This window comes from Heterodontus francisci, chromosome 22 (assembly GCF_036365525.1).
Source record: "Heterodontus francisci isolate sHetFra1 chromosome 22, sHetFra1.hap1, whole genome shotgun sequence".
Lineage (NCBI taxonomy): Eukaryota > Metazoa > Chordata > Chondrichthyes > Heterodontiformes > Heterodontidae > Heterodontus > Heterodontus francisci.
The window spans coordinates 80554384-80562433 of NC_090392.1; positions in this window are offsets into that span (position 1 = coordinate 80554384).

Genomic DNA, 8050 nt, shown 5'->3' on the forward strand with positions numbered 1-8050 from the left:
CAGCTGTGAAAAGAAGTAGCTCCTAGCATCTAAACTGGGTCCATGCTTCCGTAACTTATACTCATGCCCCTTGCTCCTCCCTGTTCTATCAAGTTCAAATTAGAACAAATCTTCCCTTTTGCTATCTTAAAATCCTCAATCAAATCTCCTCAAAGTCGATGCTTTTCGAAAGTAAAAAGTCCCCAGCGCTCTCAGCATATCGAGATAACTGAAGAAATTTAATCTAGATATCAATCTATGGAATGCCTCTGAAGTGTTTTCCAAGGCTTCTATATCCCTCACCATGTGAAGGGACCAAGACAAGATGCAGTATTCCCGATGAGGCCAGACTAAGGCCTCGTACAAAGAAAGGATAGTATTTCTTGTTCTTTGTTTAATTGCCCTGTAAAACATCCTAACACCCTATTCTGTTTCACAATAACCTTGCAACACCATTCATAACTCATGCAATATAATTCCCAGGTAATTCTACCACTCAGCAACCTTGAGTATGTACCCTGCATGGTATACACGTGCTTGGTGTTACGTTACACAAATGCATCATGCTACATTTACCTATATTGAAATAGATCTGCCAGTCAGGGACCCATTCTCCCATCTCATCTGTCTGCAATCTGGTCCCTGCACCTGCACATCTCTTTGTGTCATTGTAAGCCTGCAGTTATTTCCTCAGTTCAGATGTCCAGATCGTTGATAAAGGTGTTGAAGGACAAAAGCAGGTGACACAGGTACCTGGAGAATCCACCAGTGAACAACCCCACACTGAACCGCTATCATTAATACCTAACTGCTATATTAGTACCTTTTATGAGAATGCAACCAGCTCCTTACCCAATCCACGATCTGCCCGCCAATCCCAAAGGACTCATCCTTGCTTAATTGCCTTTCAGAAGCAACTTTGTCAAAGGCTTTTGGAAGTCAAGATGATGAGTATTAAGTGGACTTCCAACATCATAGGAACATATGAGGATAGGAACAGGAGTAGGCCATTCAGCCCCTCGAGCCTGTCCCGCCATTCAATGAGATCATGGCTGATCCGCGGCCTAACTCCATATCCCTGCCTTTGACCCATATCCCTTAATATCTTTGCTTAACAAAAATCTATCTATCTCAGATTTAAAATTAACAACTGTTCTAGCTTCAACTGCTGTTTGTGGGAGCGAGTTCCAAACCTCTACCACCCTTCGCGTGAAGAAGTGCTTCCTAACATTTCTCCTGAGCTGTCTGGTCCTAATTTTTAGATTATGCCCCCCAGTTTTAGAATCTCCAACCAGTGGAAATAGTTTATCTTTATCTCGCCTGTCTTTTCCTGTCAATATCTTGAAGACTTCAATCAGATCACCCCTTAACCTTCTAAATTCTTGCAAAACAGGCCTAATTTGTGTAATCTCTCCTCGTAACTTAACCCCTGTAGTCCAGGTATCAATCTTGTAAACGTACGTTGCACTCCCTCCAAGACCAATATATCCTTCCTAAGGTGTGGTGCCCAAAACTGCTCTCAGTACTCCAAGTGGGGTCTAACCAGGGTTTTGTACAGCTGCAGCATAACCTCCGTGTCTTTATACTGCAATCCTCTAGATATAAAGGCTGGCATTCCATTAGCCTTTTTGATTATTTTCTGCACTTGCTCATGGCATTTTAAAGATCTATGCATCTGAACCCCCAAGTCTCTTTGGACATCCACTGTACTTAACCTCTTCCCATTTAGAAAGTACCCTGCTCTATCCTTTTTTGGTCTAAAATGGATAAACTCACACTTTCCCGCATTGAAATCCGTCTGCCACAGTTTTGCCCACTCACCTAGTCTGTCAATATCTCTTTGCAATTTTATGCAATCATCTAGACTGTCTACAATGCTGCCTAACTTTGTATCATCAGCAAATTTGGATATATGACTTACTATGCCATCATCCAAGTCATTAATGAATAATGTGAATAATTGAGGCCCCAACACAGATCCCTGCGGGACACCACTAGTTACATCCTGCCAATCGGAGTACTTACCCATTATCCCCACTCTCTGTCGCCTACCACTCAACCAACTTTCTAACCATGTCAATAATTTTCCCTCAACTCCATGGGCTTCTACCTTAGTTAACAGTCTCTTATGTGGGATTTTATCAAATGCCTTCTGGAAGTCCATATAAATAACATCTATGGGCACTCCCCTGTCCACTACCTTAGTCACCTCTTCAAAACATTCAATGAGATTTGTCAGGCACGACCTTCCCATCATGAATCCATGTTGGCTGTCCCTGATTAACTAAAATTTTTCTAGGTGTTCAGTCACCCTATCCTTGATTATAGACTCCAGCCACTTGCCCACCACACGATGTCAGGCTAACTGGTCTGTAATTTCCTTGGTTCCCTCTTTCACCCTTCTTCAAGCATCCACTGACTTTGGTTCCCAAAATGCTCTCTCATCTCATGTCTGAGTCTGGTGCAGATTAATTGATAGAGATTGATTGCTGTGATTAGTCAACATCTCTAATGGTGTCATGAACCATAGGACTACCACAACGATAGAAAGCAAACTGGATGGACCTTGGTCTTTCTTTGTCCAGTAATTCCTATGTTCCTACATTTGATGATCCAGAAACCATGCTAATATTCTCTAATAACCTCTTCTCTTTCAAGTTGATTGGTCCAGAGCGTATCTAAGATTCCTTCTAGCATTTGCCTATAACCAAAGTCAAACTAATGGACCTATAATTTCCTCATCTGACTTAGTGCCCATTTTTAGATATTGGTACCAATTGGGCATGCCTGGAGTCCATGGAAACAATCCTGGGCTCCAGAGAGCTGTTAAATATATAAGTAAGTGAATCTCACAGCACAGGCCTCATTTTAGTTCCCTAGAGTAAATGGTGTCAGGGCTCAATAGCCTGATCTGTTTTGAGATCACCAGGACCATATCTGCTTTATCTATTTTGGCACATTCAATTAAAGCACCCATCCTCTGTGGTATTCCTGATAACATAGCATCAGCTTTAGTAGTGAAGACAGATATAAAGTAGCCAAATAAAACCTCTGCCATGTCCTCAGACTTCATCTATATTTGCCCTGTGGAATACCTTAATAGCCCAATACAGCCCTCAATGGCCCTACAGAATCACCAGAGGAAATAATTTATCTACCGTAATCTGTCATAGCGAATCCTTTTGTTATATCAAACACTCAATTAGATCATCCCTCTGCATAAGAACATAAGAAATAGGAACAGGAATAGGTCATTCAGCTTTTCGAGCCTGTTCCACCGTTCAATAAGACTATGGCTGATCTTCTAGCTCAGCTCCATTTTCCTGCCCTTTTCCAGATCCCTTGATTTCCTCAGTGCCCAACACTTTATCGATCTCAGCCTTGAATTTACTCAATGACTGAGCATCTCTGGTGAAGAGAATTCTAAAGATTCACAACCCTCTTGAGTGCAGAAATTTCTCCTCATCTCAGTCCTAAATGGTCGACCTCTTGCCCTGAGATTGTGACTCCTTGTTCTAGATTGTCCAGCCAGGGGAAACAGCATCTCAACATCTACCCTGTCAAACCCTCTAAAAACGTATTATGTTTCAACGCGATCACCTCTTGTTCTACTCGAGAGAATATAGACCCATTCTACTCAAGTTCTCCTCATAATATTTTGAAACTCATGGGAATACAAACCTGGTTGATCCAATTGGTCCTCATAATTTAAGCCTTTGAACTCCATAAGGTAAGGCATGTAATTTGTTAACTTTTTGTAAACTTGTAGCCAATATTTCTCCTTGAACCAAAACCAGTAAAACAGATTCTGTCACATTTCTTACATCACAACTGTAACTACACTTTAAAAGTACTTCATTGCCTGTAAGGTGCTTTGGGATGTAATAAAGTTGTGAAAGGTGCAAGATGAAGGTAAGTCCTCTACTTTAACTTCATCCAGTTCCATTGTTCAGCTTCATTGTCACTTTTACTGAGACCAGTTTTTTTATCTTGAGTTTTTTAAAAACTGAATTCAATTTTTCACCTTGGGTTTTGAACTCGTTTTCTAGAATATCGCTAGACAGTAACAGCCACAACACTACCAAATCCAATTGTAGTGATATTCCTTTAACTGAACAGCTGCCTCTTCATTGACACATAGGAGACTTTGAGCAATAAGTAACTTTATTAAAGTAATTAAGGTTACAGCAAAGTAACAACAGAGGGGCTTCAGAGGAATCACAGATAATTCTAGGAAGAATCACTGATATGAATCATAGATTTGCTTTTGGGCTCTAGAAATAGGTGTAATCTGTATTCAGATCATCTCAATCCTGTGTCACCTATAATCAAAGCATTAGAGTGTAAAATTCAACGCATACAATGCTCACGATACTATTTTTAAGTATATAATTGCGTTTTGTTTTAAAATGTACTTTTTAGACAAAAACTCAGATGGTTCAGCCACAATAGCCAAGATATTTCCACTTCTGATCGCAGTTCTATGCCAATTTAGCTGATCTCAGCCAGAGTGCAGGTAGGGGCAGTATAATTTTCTTGAGCCAGGTTAAGGAGCAGAAAATCAGCCAGGATTCCCACTCCTGCCCACTAGCCAGTGATTTGCTGGAACCTGTGTCTGTGTGAGTGCATGTATGTACAGGGTCAACAAACAACCAAGGAAGAAGGAAAAATACAGGAACGAGAGGAAAAGACATCAAGTGAGTGATAGAAGGATGGGGAACTGAAAACTATGGGCTTTGAGAGCATTTTTAAAGATAGAGAGAAGAGCAGCGAGGAAGGGGTTTAGGGAGGGAGTTCCTGAGAGCAAGGAGAGGTGGCTGACTGTGGTAATACAAAGAACAAAGAAAATTACAGCACAGGAACAGGCCCTTCGGCCCTCCAAGCCTGCGCCGATCCAGATCCTCTATCTAAACATGACGCCTATTTTCTAAGGGTCTCTATCTCTTTACTTCCTGCCCATTCATGTATCTGTCTAGATACATCTTAAAAGACGCTATCGTGCCCGCATCTACCACCTCCGCTGGCAACGCGTTCCAGGCACCCACCACCCTCTGCGTAAAGAACTTTCCACGCATATCCCCCCTAAACTTTTCCCCTTTCACTTTGAACTCGTGACCCCTAGTAATTGAATCCCCCACTGGGAAAAAGCTTCTTGCTATCCAACCTGTCTATACCTCTCATGATTTTGTACACCTCAATCAGGTCCCCCCTCAACCTTCGTCTTTCTAATGAAAATAATCCTAATCTACTCAACCTCTCTTCATAGCTAGCGCCCTCCATACCAGGCAACATCCTGGTGAACCTCCTCTGCACCCTCTCCAAAGCATTCACATCCTTTTGGTAATGTGGCGACCAGAACTGCACGCAGTATTCCAAATGTGGCCGAACCAAAGTCCTATACAACTGTAACATGACCTGCCAACCCTTGTACTCAATACCCCTTCCGATGAAGGAAAGCATGCCGTATGCCTTCCTAACCACTCTATTGACCTGCGTTGCCACCTTCAGGGAACAATGGACCTGAACACCCAAATCTCTCTGTACATCAATTTTCCCCAGGACTTTTCCACTTACTGTATAGTTCACTCTTGAATTGGATCTTCCAAAATGCATCACCTCGCATTTGCCCTGATTGAACTCCATCTGCCATTTCTCTGCCCAACTCTCCAGTCTATCTATATTCTGCTGTATTCTCTGACAGTCCCCTTCACTATCTGCTACTCCACCAATCTTAGTGTCGTCTGCAAACTTGCTAATCAGACCACCTATACTTTCCTCCAATTCCTCCAAAGAACAGTTCTGAAGAAGGGGCACCAACTTGAAATGTTAACTCTGCTTCTCTCTCCACAGATGCTGCCAGACCTGCTGAGTATTTCCAGCATTTCTTGTTTTTATTTCAGATTTCCAGCATCCACAGTATTTGGCTTTTAATGGAAGACTAAGATGATGAATTGAGCATCGGGCTGCTGAACTCTGAGCTCCTGTGTTTTTTTCCTGAGATCTGTGTGTTCAGTAGCAGTTGCTGACTGCTCACAGATGTTGTGACAGTGACACCATATGAACCACTTTCACTAATTTTAGTAGAAAACACCTTACGGATAAATGTACTTCACGTGTATATTTACTTACCAAACATCTGCCACCATTCGGTAACCAAAGAAGTGAAGCATTCACACACTCAGCTGCTTGTTTTACTCTTTTGACAACAGACGCACAAAAAGGTTAACATTCACAAGCAATCGCTATGCAAAATGAGTATTGAGATCGCAGGTCCCACAACCGTGTCTCTTATTCATTTTGTTTATTAATCAGAAATGCAATCAGCCATCTATGGCTAGTGGCTAACTTATCAGACAACATTGTCTTAGATAATCCACAGCATCTTCCCAAACATTTTCATAGTCATTTGGTTACAAAACATGAAAAAATGTTACAAAACGTATGAGGGGAGAATCAGCTCTGGTCAATCAGCTATTTTCCAAAGCTAACATTGTAAGAAGTGGATGAGAATCTGCATTCAGATAGTGATAAAGCTCAGGCTCTAACACAAAATGTATTTGCATTTTACTCTCCTGTTAATGAGAGATAAGAAACCACGAGCAGTAAGCATGATCTCGCTGTGCACCAGAAATACAACACGATGCAGTTGCCCTTTCCAACTCTCAAACTGCAGCAGCAAAGTCACGTGGAAACTGCCATTTGCTTAGAAAAAAATGTTAGCGATAGTTAAAAGGTATATTTATATTGCACTTTAACTCTCAAATATGAGGGATATGGTGAGTAGGTGGGTTTGGGAGCCATGGTGAGAAGGTGGGTCTGAGTGGGGTTAGAACCATAGGTAAATTAACAGCACAGAAGTCCATCGTGTCCGCGCAAACCGAAAAAACTAGCCGCCCAATCTAATCCCACCTTCCGGCACCTGGTCCATAGCCTTGCCATTACAGCACTTCAGGTGCATTTCCAGGTACCATTTAAAAGAATTGAGGGTTTCTGCCTCCACCACCATTCCTGGCAGTGAATTCCAGACACCCACCATCCTCTGGGTGAAAAAGTTTTTCCTCATGTCCCCTCTAATCCTTCTACCAATCACCTTAAAGCTATGGCCCCTGGTAATTGACCTCTCCGCTAAGGGAAGCAGGTCCTTCCTATCTACTTTACCTAAGCCCCTCTTAACTTTGTATACCTCAATTAAGTCACCCCTCAGCCTCCTCTGTTCTAAGGAAAACAACCCTAACCTATCTAATCTTTCCTCATAGCTGCAACTTTTGAGCCCTGGCAACATCTTGTAAATCTCCTCTGTACGCTCTCCAGAGCAATTATGTCCTTCCTGTAATGTGGTGACCAGAACTGTACACAGTTCTCCAGCTGTGGCCTCACCAGTGTTTTATACAGTTCCAGCATTGCATCCCTGCTTTTATTTTTAATTTATTTAGAGATACAGCACTGAAACAGGCCCTTCAGTCCACTGAGTCTGTGCCGAACAACAACCACCCATTTATACTAACCCTACAGTAATCCCATATTCCCTATCACCTACCTACACTAGGGGCAATTTACAACGGCCAATTTACCTATCACCTGCAATTCTTTGGATGTGGGAGGAAACCGGAGCACCCAGCGAAAGCCCACGCAGACACAGGGAGAACTTGCAAACTCCGCACAGGCAGTACCCAGAATCGAACCCAGGTCCCTGGAGCTGTGAGGCTGCGGTGCTAACCACTGCGCCACCCCTATATTCTATACCTTGGCCAATAAAGGAAAGCATTCCATATGCCTTCTTCACCATTCTACCAACCTGTCCTGCCATCTTCACGGACCTGTGGACATGCAGTCCAAGGTCTCTCACTTCTTCTACCCCTCTCAATATCCTCCCATTTATTGTGTATTCCCTCGCTTTGTTTGCCCTCCCCAAATTCAGTACCTCACACTTTTCTGGATTGAATTCCGATTGCCACTTTTCCGCCCATTCAACCAAACCATCGATATCATTCTGGAGTCTACAGCTATCCTCTTCACTATCAACTACACGGACAATTTTTGTGGCATCAGCAAATTTCCCAATCATGCCTCC